This window comes from Hemiscyllium ocellatum, chromosome 39 (assembly GCF_020745735.1).
Source record: "Hemiscyllium ocellatum isolate sHemOce1 chromosome 39, sHemOce1.pat.X.cur, whole genome shotgun sequence".
In the NCBI taxonomy this organism is placed as follows: domain Eukaryota; kingdom Metazoa; phylum Chordata; class Chondrichthyes; order Orectolobiformes; family Hemiscylliidae; genus Hemiscyllium; species Hemiscyllium ocellatum.
This window is the reverse complement of record NC_083439.1, coordinates 22,969,407-22,987,964: the sequence shown is the minus strand read 5'-3', so window position 1 is coordinate 22,987,964 and position 18,558 is coordinate 22,969,407.

The following is an 18,558-nucleotide window of genomic DNA, read 5'->3' as shown; positions in this document are numbered from 1 at the left end:
TTTTACATTCATCCAGGGGATGTCAGCATCACTGGCCAGATTAATTTTTATTGGCCATCCCTAATTGCTTAGAAGGCAGTTAAAAGTCAACCACATGGTTGTGGGTCTGGAGTCACATGTCGGCCAGACCAGGTAAAACAGCAATTTCCTTCCCTAAAGGCCATTCGTGAACCAGGTGGGTTTTCCAACATTTGATTCATAGTCATCTTAATTTTTATTGAATTCAAATTCCACCATCTGCCATGGCAGGATTAAATCTCGGGTCCCCAGAAAATAACCTCAGTCTCTATATTAATAGTCTAGTGATAATGCCACTTGACCATCACCTCCCCCGTTCTAACATCCGAGGAGTTCAGCGAACGTAATGGAGCCAGGTTGCAAAGGAGTGGGAGACTCATGAGTTGTTGTACAAATGCATGACCATTTATAATATAAAGTAATGGTGATTATACATGCTGCTGTTGCCAATATTACTCTGTGTTCATAGATTCAAGCTACAAAACCACCTAGTGCAAAAGGAGGTGTTTCATTTGTCTGCCTGGTGTTAGGAGGAGAAAGCAAATTTGTCCCATTCACCCATGTGCTTTCCATTTAGCCCTGTACTGCTTTCTGCTCTTCAAGAATTGTAATCAGACTTTGGCTGCTGATATTTTTCTTTTATTTCAAAGGATGATGTTGATTCTACGATAAATAATTTCTTTGGGTTAAATTTGAGGTCACTGTAGATTTAATTCTGTAAAATATTTTTTCACCTGGTTTCTTCCTCTCGTGAGTTATGGGAGTGCAGATAATAACAACTGGATATTATTCATATTGAATCCTTATTCATTAATGTAAAATGAAATATTTAACATCATCACTGCACCTTGTTTTTGCTAATGAATACATCTACAAAAGCTTTATGTGTAGGTTCATGAAAGATATGTGGCCAATTTCCCTTAGTTAATCCAGGCCTCAGGAAATCAATTGTAGCATCTTGACCACCATTTTAGAATCAGCTCTTCAGGACAGATTGGGGTTCATTTCTGAGATTTTCTTGGTTTATAAGGTTCTGCATATTGAATAAACACTGAATGTTAGATGACCATAAACCATCCATGTCTGTAATTCACAGGTAATAAAATATGGATTGGAAATATGGAGCAGGTCAAACAGTACCTGTGTGAAAACAGGCCAATAAATGTGTAGGACATGGATGATTGTTTCAAAATGCTTCACTCTTGCAAAATTAATTAGTCTATTCTCACCAAAGAGGCTGCCTTACCCATCACTTTTTTTGCCAGAAAGAAAATCCACAAGTCAACTCTAACTCTTACAACATTAATAATGGTACACACATTGATGGAAACACTACAGGGAATAACTTTGACCCAGCCTGCAAGTTCTCCCATACAAGGAAAATATTATACACATTGGAAATCCACTGTCTGGCTGGACAATGATCATGTGATATTTAGGCCTTTTGAAGTCATGTTCCTTGCAGTTTGCATTGAGGCCTATGTAGCAAGGTTGCCAGCACATGTCAAGCTCATCCAAGACAGCAAAATGACTTACACAATTTTTTGAGGGTGTCAGGCTTGATGGAAGGCTCGAGTGAGTTGGAGATTGTGGGATTAATTCCCCCCCAAGACTGAAACATGTGTATAAATTGTTGGTGGTACCATCAATTAGATGCAGTGCCAAGCTTTCTTCTTTTGTTATTTAGGATGTGAAAAGATCTCACAGCATGATTTGAAAAGAGCAGGATGTTTTCTTGGTGTCATGGCCAACATTCCTCTCTCATTCAACACTAACAAAAATAAATTAAATATTAATTATTTTGCTCTTTCTGGGAACATGCAGTACACAAAAGTAGCTGTAGTTTTTGCTTTTAACACAGAAGTCCCTGATACTTAAAAATAATTCAATCTTTGCTAAACATCAAACTTCAAGATGTTTCTGAAAGTTATAATAATTTGAAATGCGAATAAGTTTTTTTGCCATGATTTCAATAAGTTTTACAGAAATTAGTTAAATAAAATATTTAAAAATACAAAAAGGCTGGAAGGTTTTGCATTCCACCACATGTCCTAGTTAGTACTTGGATTGTCTGGAGTCCTTTTGCGAAGCTTGTAGCAATGCAGGTAGCAGCACAACAATGTCAATACTTCCTTCACAACGAGGTGATTAAGGAATATAGCAAATAAGATCAGGAGGAGGCCATTCGGCACAACCCCTGAAGCCGCTTCACTGTCAACAAAATTTGCCTATTTGCCTACCTCAATGCAATTTTCCCACATCATCCATAACCCATGATGTCTTTGATGTTTAGAAATCCATCCAAATCAGCTATCCAGTGTAGAAGTTTTTCTCAAGAATTTTAGTTCATGCATAAGAATTAGAGCCTGGAATGCATTTTCCATTTCAAAATAATGAAGGAAAATTGAAGTTGCCGACTTCATGTACTACTGGCAACAACAATGCAAAATGTTTGTACCTAGCACAGATTTATACCTCAATATACCAAAGGATACATGTTGATGGAAGTCCTTGTGGGGTTCAATACAGAATAAATAGATATGTAAAACTATTAAATCGTTTCAAAACAATGACATTTTGTGTGGCAGAAATGGGTTATGGAAAAGAGCAGGTTATAAGACTTTGTTTTATCAACGCTGCTGTATCCTTAGGACAACAGCTATATGTTTCATTCTAATGATATGTGCAGATATACACTTTCTACATTTGGCTCACTGCAAAATTCTTAACAGGTAATAGGAATGCCTTCAGTGCTTTTACAAATGTGTCTTGCTATCTACAATATTTTTATAAACCTGAATCTATTCCTGCCAACATTTTCCATTACCTATGTCACATTTATAATGGAAACAACTTATATTAACTTCTGACTTTGTAATTAAACCTCCCTTCCTAAATTAGAAATGCTGCAGAATCTGCAGTGTCATAACCGATCAACCAATAACCATAAATATATAGCAAACCGATTCAATCAACAAGCACATTGACCTGGACCCAATATACCAGCCACTGCAGCAGACAGCTGAAACTGACAACCGGAAGTGGCAGATACAAATCACTATAAATGCCAGAGGAAACATCACAGAAGCACTTCAAAGGAGGCTCCCAAGCACTGAGGATGTCACCTAGACAGGGGACGAAACGTCTGCAACACAAATTCCCAGCTCGGTGAACAGAACCGCAACAACAAGCACGCAAGCTACAAATCTTCTCCCAAACTTTGAATATATAGCATATTCCATTGAAAACTGTGTAAACATTTCCTTTGGGAATTCCCATGTTAAAATGTCTGGCCTTGCTTTTTGGAGTGATTCTTTGGCTAATTTCTACATTTGACCGACAATATTCATGTAGTCAAGACCCATTCCAGATAGCCCTGGTATAAAGAGACTAAATTATGGCTTTTAAATATTGTGCTACCTTTTAGGAGGCTATTCACCTCTGGATGTAGTGACCACTGGCTTATGGGACAATGCTGCTACAGAGTCTAAAGTGATTGGATAACTGAAGACAGCACCTGCCCGCTATGACTGAAGCTCTGCTCTAACTTCTGGAGAGGTATCCCTAGTGATGTTTGTACCTGTTTGGTGAGAGTTACACATTCATCACAAAAGATAAACGGGTTTCTTTGGCATTGGTTGCAACCCACCAAAGAGAGTGTTTCAAAGTTACAAACTTGAGAAAGGTAATACAAAATGACCTCACTTGCTGAGTAATTGTATCAACAATCTCAAATAAAGATTACTGCATCTTCAGTAAAGTAACAGATCAAGTGATGTGTGGATATTAAATTGTTAATTGTGAAATTTCCATCTGGTGGACACGAATGGGTGGAACACTGAGCCACAGTCTCTTCAGAGTCCTTGAATATCAGATCAGAGCAATTCCCAGCAGGTTACACAACTGAAAGAAGCTTGGTTTTTGTATAACTTTAGCCCAGAGTTTGACATTGAAACTGTCACCATTTGCCATCATTACATCACCAAAACTATCAGCAACGTCTGGAGTTCATACATGTGCAGGATGTCAGAAAATCACAGATTGCATCAGTTGCATCATACGTCTCCAGAAGATGCTCCCCATCGGAATGTAATCACTTAGAAATCAGAGAATTAACAAAATATTCAATTTTCCACTCTGCACTTCAAAACAATTACATTTTGTTAAGTGATATATAACTGGATTTTTAACATTATGCAGAATCCATAATTACTGTTTCACACTCTCACAGGCCCTGAAAAGTTTGTGGAGGACTAAACCTCAACCCAACATTAAAATTCCACATTTTTTTTAGAAGTTTCCCCTCAGCTTTTAAAATTTGTTTAATTTAATATATATCTTAATATGAATAGTGTATTTATCGGTCTAAAAACTGAGATTAAAAGTGAAGGCTACTCTTGTTAACTTGCTGGTTTGCCATGTGCAAAAATCTCAATCTGATTGGCTCCTTTTCTGCTTGCAGTTATCAGAATTGTTTCACTGAGACATCCCTTGATTCAGTGCCAGATATAAACTGGACCAGAGATCCTTAGACTTTGTGGGCAGCTTTGTTTGGGTCATTGGTGATTATCCTCAATTTAGTGCTGACTGTAAAATCCAGATCATTGTTTTACTTGTAGTTATACACAAATGAAAAGAAAGCTTGATGCACAATACTGAGGGCTCTGATTTGAGAAACACCTTATCTTGCCACCAGTTGCTTGTTGAGGGACATATAGATTTTTAATTTAATCAAGGTGCAAATATTTTGCAGGAGAAGAAACATCTAGCAATTCTGTCCTCATAAAACTTGGTGAAAAATTCAATTTAAAATAAAACTGGACATGTATGTACAGTTCTAGCCCAGCACATTTTCCACATGCCACACTTAATTTTCAACACTTTTTTTCATATGTTTCCCACAGTTGATTTCTTCCGAGAAGTCTTTTTAAAATGTCCATTGTAAGATATAAGGACCATCCACTAACAGAAATACCTTAGCAATGGAATCACAATATCAGTAATCTGTAGACACAATATTACAATGCTTTTCTGGCATTATGAAACCTAATTGATACCCGTTGGTAACTGAATGCATCTTCAAGTACCTAATTCACAGTACAGCATAATTTTGAGAGGCAGAATTTTGCTGGGTAGGATGAAGCAGGAGTCTCATTTAAATTGTGTGGGATTCTTGATTTCAATAAGACGATAGGCTGTGTTTTACAACCTAGCCAAAAGTCTCATTAATTGGTGGAGCAGATTCAATGAGCTGAATGACCTACTTCTGCTCATATGTCAGAGAATCCCTATAGTGTGGAAACAATCCATTTCACCCAACAAGTCCACACTGACCCTTTGAAGAGTATACCACCCAGACCCATTCCCCTCCCCTATTACTCTACATTTCCCCTGACTAATGCACCTAACCTACAAATCCCTGAACACTATGGGGCAATTTAACTTGGCCAATTCACTTAAACTGCACATCTTGGATTGTGGGAGGAAACTGGAGCACTTGGAGGAAACCCACACAGACATGGGGAGAACATCAACCTCCACACAGATAGTTGCCCAAGGCTGGAATCAAACTCAAACCCTGGTGCTATGAGGCAGCAGTGCTAACCACTTGCCACCCATATGTCTTATGGAATAGATAAACACCACACAACCATCAGATATCCAAATATAACAATGAAAAGAAAGTAATCACTCCATGAATGTTCTACCCACATGTTTATCCAAGAAGTGTACATGATGCTTATGGTATTTGAAGACACAAAAGTTGATGAGTCTAATTTTCAGCTACAGCTGATGACAGTCTATGTAGCAGCAAGTAACAAATTGCCATCACATGATATACTGTGAGATATGCCATAAAGAGAATAATGCAATTATTCTGTTGCCCTAGCCACTTAGATGGACTAGTTCCTCACCATTGTGGCTAAATATCCAAGATGACTAGTATATGTTGCATGCTGGACAACTTATCTTAGCCAAGAGGAGTGATACTGTAATATTTTTAAATATACATAATTTTCAGTACTCAACCACAAATGTAAACATTGGACTGAAAGCTTTCTCGTGTTACCATGTCACACAGACAAACATTTCTGAATAACATAAACTCAGAATGACTGTAATTATTTACTTGGAATATTAGAACCCCAGGGTTTGATTAATTCCAATCTATCACTAAAGATATATATTAATCAATTTTAACAGAACTTATGGTAATATTTCTTTGAATTGCATTAAAATGTCCTGTAATGTACAGGATTGATGTGGTATCCCTTGCCCTTTCTTGTAAAGGCTTTCTGGCCTCATATCAATCTTTATATGAGTCAGACTATGAAACATATTGTTACACATTGAAACACAAGAAAGATTAAATAATATAGTAGCAAAACATCATACTTGGCTATTTTTAGTTATTAATCATAGTCTGGTTGATATCTTTGGGAAGAATGTTACTGTCTTCAAATGTAACACTGTCCTTCTCTGGCACTGAAGTTTGATCCACTTCTAAAAATCAATAGCCTCAGGAGGAGTCTTGATATTTCCAAGAGGGATTTCAGATACTCATTCTTCAGGTCTGTGTTTCCTTAACTCCATTTTGGGATATCCCCTGATTGGAATATAGAAGTTTATTACCCTTCTTTTGGCACTGTTGTGGAGTATATTTTACCTTGGATGCCACACTGTCCCAGGTTACTATCTTTGATCAGATTGGCAGGAACAGGTGGCATAGCCTCCTTTAGCAGTTTGCTGGACAAAGCACTGCCCTTCTCTCAATCATCCTATCTACTGGCACCACTCAGTCCCTGTCTATGAATGGGTGCTAGCTTCCCAAATTGAGCCATTGGTTAGGTTATAAAAGTGCAGGAGCATCATGTAAGGGACAGTCCCTGGCTTGCAGCATCTAAAGTGCTAGAGACAGGTGTTTGAATATGGCACCAGCAGTGGAAAGGTTGCCATTTCTTGGTAGCAACAAGCAATACCACCTGTCCTGCCATTTAATCCCATCAGTATCGTTAGTGACTGGTTGGATAATGAATGAGACGTAAAGTGCAAGATTGTGTGAGATAAGTCAACATAGGCCATAACGCACCATCCAGCATGATTGTCAAAAAAAAATTAGATTATCCAGCCCTTAGTAGAGCACAGAAGAAACCCATTCTGTCCATCTTGTAAGTGCCAACTTAAAGAAAAAAGGCTAATCCAGCTGAATCCCAATTTCTAGTTTTTGGTCTGTCATCCTGTAAGATACAATACTTTAACTGCATTGCAATATTCTGAAAATGTGACTTAGGTAGTGCGTTCCAGGTCTCCACTATCTTTGGTATAAGAAGTTATCTTTAGCTCCCTTTAATCCTTCTGTCAATTATTTTAAATTTATGCCGTATGGTTGTTGACCTCTCTGCAAGGAAACAACCTTTTCCTTCAAATATCCTTCACTTTTGAACCAACTCAGCAAGATGGCGGTGATTCTGTTGGACTGCTGTGGACAGCTCTGCCTAACAGCCAAGGCAAACTGGTGTTTTTTGCCATCCCTGGCCAACTTATGTGGTGGAAATATTAGTTTAAAGCCTTACAGAACACATATTTGTTAATATTTGGGAGTGGGAAGGATGCCAAAGGGAAAAGAAGCAAGCAAACAGCAGCAGGGAGGACACTCCCTTGCAGCACCTACCACACCAGAGACTGCAGCAGCAGCAGCCTCTCCTGAACACCCCCGGGGACCTGACAGTCTCACAGGAATTGTCAGCGGCGATGGAGAGACTTACCTTGAAGGTTATGGCTGGGATTGAGGAAATCCATGGGGAGATCCGTGCCCAGGTCCAATCTATTGCATCCATGCTGCAGAAGCATGAGCAGGAGATCCAGGGCCTTGGGGAGAGGCTGGAGGAGGTGGAGGGTCGAACTAAGGCCTCGGAAGCTGCGATGGAGTCCTCATCCAGTGGGATCCAGGTCCTGGAGCGAGAGGTGTGGGCCTTGCGAAAAATATCGATGACCTCAATCTCTGAATTGACGGGCTCCCTGAAGGTGAGGAAGGTGAGCAGCCAGTCAGTTTCTTTGAAAACTGGCTGCCAAAGCTTTTGGTCCTTCACATGGAGTCCAGCAGGCTTCAGATTGAAAGGGCATAGTGGGTTACAGTGCACAGGTCAGGGCTGGTGCAGCATCTCCACCCGCTCCTAGTGCACTTCCACTTATAAGGACAAGCAAAAAATCATAGAAGCTTCCAGATCCCTGGGAAAAGATCCGCAGGCGCTGCTGTACAAAGGGTCAAAAATCATGTTTTTCCAGGACTTTTCAGCAGCTGTAATCCAAAAGAGGAAGTCCTTCGATGAAGTTTAAAAGAGGCTGAGGAACCTGGGCGTAAAAAGTGAGGTCTGCAGATGCTGGAGATCACAGCTGAAAATGTGTTGCTGGTTAAAGCACAGCAGGTTAGGCAGCATCCAAGGAACAGGAAATTCGACGTTTCGGGCCAGAGCCTGATGAAGGGCTCTGGCCCGAAACATCAAATTTCCTGTTCCTTGGATGCTGCCTAACCTGCTGTGCTTTAACCAGCAACACATTTTCAGCTGAGGAACCTGGGCTCCCAGTACTCCATGAGATACCCGCAGTACTTCGTTTCAGCCATGAGGATCCAGTTTATACATTTGACTCAGTGGATAAGGCCTAAAACCTTTGTGGCTGAAAATGTGTTGCTGGTTAAAGCACAGCAGGTCAGGCAGCATCCAAGGAATAGGAAATTCGACGTTTTGGGCATAAGCCCTTCATTTTTTACCCTAAAACCTTTGTGGACTCTTTAAAATAGACGGATTGGCCTGAAGAATATGGTTAATGTTTGTTCTCTTTTCTATTTTTCCCCATGTTTTCCCTTCCTTTTTTATTCCTTTCTTTCTCCCGAATAATTTCCTTTTTTGGAAAGGGGGGAAAAGACTTTAGAATAAGTTGTTCCTTTTTTTTAATAACTGGATTTTCTGATGGGAAATTTTGTGGATGTTCTTTGTTGTCTTTCTCCCTTTTTTTATTGTTCTGCTTCTCTTTTAGTCACAAGTAGGGGTGTCATGAAGCCAGGGATGGGTGGAGTACTCATCCTGACCTTTGTGTTTTGATTTAAGGATCATCTCCTTGTTTTTTTTCTGGCCTAAGGCTGGGGCACAGTCCAGGTTTGAAGGAGCTGTGATGAAGGGGATGGGTCGGGTGAGTGCCCCCTTTGGGCAGGGGGAAGAGTCTTCGATTCAAGGTTCTATAGTTGGTTTTCTTTGTAGTTTTTTGGTAGTAATAGTTGTTTATAGTTATGATAGAGTAGTATTTGTATATATAGTTTTTCGATTCTGTGAGTCTTTATTTACTTATGCTCGGCGCTTTGTAAGCAAGGTTCTCCCTCCGAGGGGTTCAAGGGTGTCTGAAAGGGGATATGGCTAAGTGTCTTATTAAATGGTGCACCTGGAACATAAGGGAAGTCATTCACCTATTAAAAGGAAAAAAGTGCTTTCTAGTCTTAAGAGGGAAAGGGTTGATATCGCTTTGTTGTAGGAAACCCATCTTGATGATAGGGAACACCTGAAATTACAACAGTGGGGTTATGACCAGGTATTCTTTTCATCATTTACTACTAAAAGTAGGGGAGTGGCGGTACTTATCCAGAATAATCTTCCATTCACATTATTAGAGCAGGTGAAAGATGAGAAGGGATGGTTTGTGATACTTAAAGCCCTGATACATGGGGAGGAATATGGCATTTTAAACGTCTACTGTCCTCTGGCACATCCCCTCAAATTTTTGATTAGTGCTTTCTCTAAATTGAGTGCTTTTGGAACACAGCGCATTATTATAGGGGGGATTTTAATTGTCTTTTGGTTCCGACAGTGGACAGGATGCCTTGTGGGCCCCCAACTATTTCTTTACAGGCCAAGCAGGTGGTTGACTTATGCGAGGAGTTGGAGCTGGTGGATATTTGGAGATGCGTTCACCCTACCAGCAGGGACGTCACCTTTTTTTCAAACCCACATAAATGTCACACGAGGATTGACCTCTTTCTGGCTCCCTCAGCCCTTCTGGATTCGATTATGGGTTGTAAAATTGGGAATATAGCTATCTCTGATCATGTGGCAGTATATTTGGAGGTTAAGGCCTTCCCTTTTTATTCCTTTCTTTCTCCCTAATAATTTCCTTTTTGGAAAGGGGGGAAAAGACTTTGAAATAAGTTGTTCCTTTTTTTTAATAACTGGATTTTCTGATGGGAAATTTTGTGGATGTTCTTTGTTGTCTCTCTCCCTTTTTTTTGTTGTTATGCTTCTCTTTTAGTCACAAGTAGGGGTATCATGAAGCCAGGGATGGGTGGAGTGAAGGGTAGGTTTACAGCACTGGCCTTTCTCCTTAAGGATTCCAAATTTGTGGAATATCTTTTGAAGGAGTTTTAGGAATTCTTGACTATCAACTCAGGCACGGCTAGTAGTCCGCCCATGCTATGGGAGACTGCTAAGGCCTTTGCTAGGGGATTAGCTATTTCTTATTTGGTTAGCCGGAAACAACCAAAGGAGGAACAGCAACGTCTACTTGAGATGTGGTTGAAAGCCACGGAGGCAGCACATTTTGCGTGGCCTTCGGTGACTAAGCTAAGCAGATCAGCCCCTCGGGCTGCCTTGAATTCAATACTGACACAAAACGCAAAGAAAGAACTTGCTTTTGCTAGACAGACGCTGTTCGAATATGGGGATAAGCCAGGGAAGTATTTAGCATACCTGACAAGGACAAGGCATGCTCCCCAATCCATTACTACAATCAGAGACAGCGCCGGGATCCTTACATACGATGCTAAAAAGATTAATGAGGCTTTTCGGGGCTTGTACTCTGTATTGTATCGGTCTGAAGGTTGCAAAGACAGGAGTGCTAAAATGGAGACCTTTTTTTAAGAACCTGGACCTCCCAGGGGTAACCTTGGAACAGGCCTCTCTCCTTAATGCCCCCTTGACAGTTCAGAAAATACAAGAGGCAGCTAGGCAACTTCAGGGTGGAAAGCGCCTGGCCCTGATGGTCTTCCGGGTGAGTTTTATAAGGAGTTTGTAGGGATTCTGTCAGGGCCGATGTTGGAGATGTCCTATCTGCATGAATGTCTACCACCATCTTTGAGAGAAGCTAATATTTCCTTAATTCTTAAGAAAGGGAAGGTTCCTGAGGATTGTGCCTCATACAGAGCCATCTCTCTATTAAATTCAGATTTCAAGATTCTATCCAAGATCCTGGCGCTGAGATTGGAAAGGGTGTTGCCCCATATTATTAAAGAGAACCAGGCAGGCTTTATAAGGGTCTGTAGGTCCTCTAATAATATTAGAAGGTTGCTGAATGTGGTCCAAGTTTGTCAGCAACGATCGATTCAGGGGTTGGTGATTTCCTTAGATGAAGAGAAAACATTTGACGGGGTGGAATGGCCGTATCTTTTTTATGTCTTAGAACAGTTTGGGCTGAGTGGAGTCTTTGCTAGGTGGGTGGAGGTTTTATATCACCACCCTCTGGAGTTGATTTCCCAGACATCAGAAGATATCAATTGAGTTCCCTGCTGTCCTTTGTCTGTGATTGGGTAGGTAATGATCCAAACTCAATATGGCTGGATATTGAGGCCTCCCAAGCAAAGTGCACTCTTATTAACCTATTGTTCATGGATAAGATGAGGACAGTTATGGACTCTGCCGGAACCCCATTGTCATTAGTACAGTCAAGGCATGGAGGGCGATGCATCAGAATGAGGGTTGTTTATCCAAGACTTCACCACTTACATCTATAGTTGGCATGCCAGGGTTCCGACCAGGGATGATGGACTCAGGGTTCAAACTATGGGCAGTGAGAGGAGGATGTCCTTCTGTTTTTATCGAACCCGATCACCTTTGTACCCCACTTGATACAATGTATCAATTCATTTGCGGCTATTTCAGGATATAAGATTGACTTTGCAAAATCGGAGGCTATGCCTTTGGGGAACCTGAAGGATGTACCAGAAGTTGAAGGTGGCTCTAGGTTCCCTTTTAAGTGGTCGCGGACAGGGTTCCGGTACCTAGGCATTTTTATTACCCCCAAGTTTGATCTGTTATTTCGGACTAACTTTGTTCATTTGCTCGACAATATTAGGCGAGATCTCCAGAGATGGGAGGCTCTTCCAATTTCATGGCTGGGCTGAATATCTCTCATTAAGATGAATGTTCTTCCTCGTTTGCTTTATCCCATGCGTATGCTCCCTATAATGTTTCCCAGGTCAACGCTGCAGAAGCTTATGGGGTGGTTGGGTTTCTTTGTCTGGCATTGTGGGCGGCCCCTCATCAAACTTACTAAATTGCAGTTGTCTCAAGGAGGGAGAGGAGTTGATTTCCCAGACATCAGAAGGTATCAATTGAGTTCCCTGCTGTCCTTTGTCTGTGATTGGGTAGGTAACGATCCAAACTCAATACGGCTGGATATTGAGGCCTCCCAAGCAAAGTGCCCTCTTATTAATCTATTGTTCATGGATAAGATGAGGACAGGTATGGTCCACTGCCAGAACCCCATTTTCATTAGTAGTGTCAAGACAAGGAGGGCGATGTGTCAGAGTGAGGGTTGTTTATCCAAGACTTCGCCACTTACACCTATAGTTGGCATGCCAGGGTTCCAACCAGGAATGATGGACTCAGGGTTCAAACTATGGGCAGTGAGTGGAGTTTCTAATTTGGGAGACTTGTTTGAGGGGAAGTTTATGATGTCTTTTGAGCAACTGAGCCGCAAATACGAGTTGCCCAGCAGAGATCGTTTCTGTTTTTTTCAGGTTAGGGATTTCTTCCAGAAGACGACTACACTTCTCACTAAGCCCTATAAGCCCGATATAGAGAGAATGTTGCTACGGTCCACAAGCACCCTTTCAGTTAGTGCCCTCTATCACCTGCTGGGTGGCAGGGCCTGGCAGGATATTAACCAGTTATGTGAGGTCTGGGAGCAAGAGCTGGGAGTGGAGATCTCTTCTGAAACATAGGAGAACATATGGGACAATACTCGATAGATCTCAATCTGTAATAGGACATGCGCTATGCAGTTAAAAGTTCTGCACAGGGCTCATTTGGCACCAGACCATCTGGTGAAGTTTAAAAAAGGGGCATCTTCAGTAAAATAAGTGTAGGTACTCTTACCCATTGCTTCTGGACATGCCACAGGCTCTGTGTTTATTGGAGCGCTGTGGCGGGAAAGATAGGGAGAGTACTGAGGACTGAAGTCAAAGTAAACCCGATATCTCTCCTCTTAGGACTACCAAATTTACCATCTTTAGACATGCATGGGAAGAAACTATTTAATATTCTTGCACACTGTGCATGGAAGAATATTCTGATGAATTGGGGTGTCTGAGAACCCGTCGGGCTTGCTGGGATGGCAGCTCCTTTTCCACCCTCTCCTCCTTGACCTATCACCTTCATCTCCTCCCCCACTCACCCATTGTACTCTACGCTACTCTCTCCCCACCCCCACCCTCCTCTAGCTTATCTCTCCATGCTTCCAGCTCACTGCCTTTATTCCTGATGAAGGGTTTTTGCCCGAAATGTCGATTTCACTGCTCGTTGGATGCTGCCTGAACTGCTGTGCTCTTCCAGCACCACTGATCCAGAAATTAATTATGGACAACATTCTCTTGGCCTTTTTCACAAAAATGGTGTACCACACAACAGACAATTTTTATAAGACATGGCAGCCCTACTTGAGTTATTTGGATATAGATTTATCAGTTATCTTAACCAAAGGAGTAACCATGGGCACCCCGCATGGGCCCCAGCTATGCCTGCCTCTTCATAGGATATGTGGAACAGTCCATCTTCTGCAGCTACACTGGCACCACCGCCACCTTTTCCTCCGCTATATCGATGACTATATCGGCGCTACCTTGTGCTCCCACGAGGAGGTTGGACAGTTTATCCACTTTACCAACACCTCCCGCCCCGACCTCAAATTTACCTGGACCGTCTCAGACTCCTCCCTCCCCTTCCTAGACCTCTCCATTTCTATCTCGGACGACCGACTCAACACGGACGTTTATTATAAACCGACTGACTCCCACAGCTATCTGGATTACACCTCCTCCCACCCTGCCCCCTGTAAAACACCATCCATATTCCCAATTCCTTCGCCTCCGCCGCATCTGCTCCCAGGAGGATCAATTCCAATACCGAACAACCCAGATGGCCTCCTTCTTCAAAGACCGCAATTTCCCCTCAGGCGTGGTTGACGATGCTATCCACCGCAGGTCCTCCACTTCCCGCTCCTCCGCCCTTGAACCCCGCCCCTCCAATCGCCACCAGGACAGAACCCCTCTGGTCCTCACCTACCACCCTACCAACCTCCAGATACATTCATATTATCCTCCGTCATTTCTGCCACCTCCAAACAGACCCCACCACCAAGGATATATTTCCCTCCCCTCCCCTATCAGCGTTCCGGAAAGACCACTCCCTTCGCGACTCCCTCGTCAGGTCCACATGCCCCACCAACCCAATTTCCACTCCCAACACCTTCTCCTGCAACAGCAAGAAATGCAAAACTTGCACTCACACCTCCCCCCTCACTTCCCTCCAAGGCCCCAAGGGTCCTTCCATATCCATCACAAATTCACCTGCACCTCCTCACACATCATTTACTGCATCCGCTGCACCCGATGTGGCCTCCTATACATTGGGGAGACAGGCCGCCTACTTGCGGAACACTTCAGAGAACACCTCTGGGACACCTGCACCTACCAACCCAACCGGCCCGTGGCTGAACACTTTAACTCCCCCTCCCACTCCACCAAGGACATGCAGGTCCTTGGCCTCCTCCATCGCCAGACCATGGCAACACAACACATCTTTCACTTAGGAACCCTCAAACCACAAGGGATGAATGCAGATTTCTCCAGCTTCCTCATTTCCCCTCCCCCCACCTTATCTCAGTCCCAACCCTCGGACTCAGCACCGCCTTCTTGACCTGCAATCTTCTTCCCAACCTCTCCGCCTTCAACCACTCTCCGGCCTATCACCCTAACCTTAACCTCCTTCCACCTATCGCATTCCCAACACCCCTCCCCCAAGTCCCTCCTCCCTGCCTTTTATCTTAGCTTGCTTGGCACACCGTCCTCATTCCTGAAGAAGGGCTTATGCCTGAAACGTCGATTCTCCTGCTCCTTGGATGCTGCCTGACCTGCTGCACTTTTCCAGCAACACATTTGTCAGCTCTGATCTCCAGCATCTGTACTCCTCACCTTCTCCTGCTTGATTTTGCTGCCAAAGAAATCATGAGTTTAAGGGCACCCAGCAACGTATGACAAGGAGGAGTCACCCTATGAATTGTACTGAATGATTTGCACCACTCCACTGTTAGCCTTGCAAAAATGCCAGCCATGTGATTTTCAAGAAATTGTTTCACTCGCACATTAGTTTCTAAATAACATTGCTACATGAAATTCGGACTTGTTCTTAACAGCAGAAGGAACCATTTAACGATGAAATTTATGTCCAGCTTCTCTCAACTCTTATACTCAGCTTCTTTAACCCAGAACAGGAATAACTCAGACCGTGGTGTCTCGTTTCTATAGGTAGTAAATTATTCTTAGATTTCTTTGGTATTTAAAACTTCAGATGTTTAACTTGTTAATTGCTTTATCTTTGTCTTTTTTATTTCCCATTCCTTTGGATCTTTCTTTCTTCTTGTTTCATGCCTAATTTAACTCACTTAACTCTATTTTGTTTTCCATTGTTCCTTGCCCATTTCTCAATCTTTAAATCTCATTGATGAAGGAGATAGACTGTTGGTGCAATCTACCTAAGATCCCCAATTACCTGTTATTCTTGTCACATTGTTTCTGTTCACACTTCCAGGACAAAATACTTTGAGAGAAACGAGAAGGCAATGGGGTGAAATGCCATGTTGTAGCTCAATTTGGGCTCATGGCTTTCTTGCCCTGTTAAAACAGCAAAAATATACTTAACAAAAGCATAATTATTTTGTCTTATGACTAGATAATTATCTCTCTTTATTTCTATTGCTTTAGCCAGCTGCTTGTATGGAAAGAAAGCAGTAAGCATTGCATTTTAGGAACTGAAACAACTATGAAAATGACTGGTTGGTAATGAAGCCTTACAAAAACAGATTGCAGTATGTAAAATCTGTGACTAGCCAATAAACTAAATCCCTGTGTCACTTCTATTAAGATTCAGACTACATATGGCTCCAAGATTTGACTGTACGTTCCTGAAACAAAATGGAAAGGACTAGAATAATGGAATTTACCTCTCTGGATTTTTAGCTAGTTGTACAGATGGGAACCTTGGTTAAAACATGGCCAAGCAGGTTAAAATCTTGACTACATTGGAGATCATTTTTGAGATGTTTGATCATGGTGGCAAGGTATCATCCCACTGAAGATCCAAACTGTGAGATAGTGCTGATCCTGTATTTTTTATAATACTACCATCACATCATGGACTCTTCATAAGCAGCATATCTTTAGGTTATGGTTAAGAACCACATTATGATTATCCCTAAATGTAATAGTCAAATCCCTCAAGATGCCATGTAGCACTATTGCAGATATTTGTTCATTGCTCTATCAAATTAATTAATAAATGCATTAATGCACTGTTGAATAGCAACATTTTAAACATTATTTATAGCATTTAAAGTTATAGAAGTAAATGTTTTCACATCAGTGCAATACGTTCACTGTCAAATTATTTAATGATACCATAAAAATGAAAATTATTTTTTATCTGTGCATTGTTTAATGCTGGAAATAAAATGTTTCTTTTTCTTAAATGTTTAATCTAGTCAAACTATCAGTGGGAGATTTTCCTTCTGTGCACAAGAAATGGGTGTGGGGACTATCAGTTCTGAACCCACTTCCCAAAGGTTGTTGGGGAGGGAGAAGAAATCACAACTCCCAGTTTCCACAAGGGCAGATGGACATTTAATTGGCTAAAGAGTGATAGGATAGTGTAGTGATTGTAAGGAGGTCAGCTAGGTGGACCTCATAAAATCCCTGATTATACCAAGCTAACAGCCCCAATCAATGAGACCTAGCTGACAGATAGATAGTTAGAAATTGTATAGATAGATATTTATCGTTACTTGTCTTCATGAAAATATAGTAAAATGTATAAGTCACCACAAAGACAGCACCATTTAATTAGATAAATTATATGTTAAAAAAAAAGAGACTGTGTTAAGACAGATCTCATTTTTTGTTCAATACACAGACTCTTTGTTTCACAAACTAGCCACTGCTGAAAAATGGGGCCTGCCCAATTGCCGAAGATGGGGGTACTGCCACAATTGCCGAAGATGGGGGTACTGCCACAATTGCCGAGGACCAAGGCCTTCTCCAATTTCTGAGGACTGAGTCCGATCCAAATGCTGAGGATTGGAAGCCTGTCCAACTGCTAAGGACCAGGGGCCTGTCGAAACCGCTGAGAACCAGGCCCTGTCTAAACTTCAGAGGACCAGGGCCTGTCAAAACAGGATAAGAACAGAAGTATCAGACATCCTGTTTATTCTTAGACCTGGCTATGAGGGAGCTGGATCAGTATCAAGGATTCACCACATGTAACTAATGAGTGAAGGGATAATGGCCTCTGTGAAGTTATTTCAGATGGGAATGAAGATGGAATAGAAAAAGACTGAGTCCAATTTCAACCAACATGACATCCATAATTGTGGCTGCCATTTGACTGAATCATTTGCTGGAATAAGCATGGATTAGAAGAGCGTTGGCAAGGAAGCAAAGGCCGGACTGCTCCTTGATTTGCAGATGGCAAATTGGCAGTTGTCATTTAGACAATGAGGGAGGGGGGAGAGCATCTTCCCAGAAGACAGCAGGAGAGACACATGTTCCTTAAACAAACAGGACCATATGAAGGCCAATTTGGGAAAAGGTTCAATGATCTTATTAATTCTCTTGAGTGCAATACTGAACCTCAAGATGAGCATTTGGGTATTCTCCCTCTCTAGCAGACATTCCAACTAAGGAGCTTGAGGTATATGCTATCCCTGAACATGGGAGGAATATGTGCCCAGAATCCTATTTGATCCTTCAGCAAGGCTGAGCCATAGTGCTGTTGCAGATCTATGATGCATGTGGCTTCTTCTGCATATGAGTCATTGACTTTGTAGAGACCAACAATTCTTCATCTCTTTCCTTTCTGATCTTGAAGGAGAAAGGGACTCTCAATGTCAGAAAATGATCCAGACTGGGGGAAGGATTCCTGATTCATATTTATTACTCACCATAGAAGAATAAGTCACGAGAGCTGGCAGGACTGTTGTGAAGAACAAGTTGAAGAAAGAGAGATGGGCATCCGTAGTGGAGCTGATGAATAGAAACTGAAATGTATATTGTTGCAAATATCTAAATCATGTTTCATGTCAATACTTTAGAGACAATGTTACTTTTGGGAAGGTTATTGCTGAAAGTAAGGTCATTAAAACATAGTGAGTTCTAAAATTAAACGGCAAAGTGTTTGCTGTTTATTCAAAATGTTACTCTCCCTAATCGAATCAGAACAGAAGTGATGG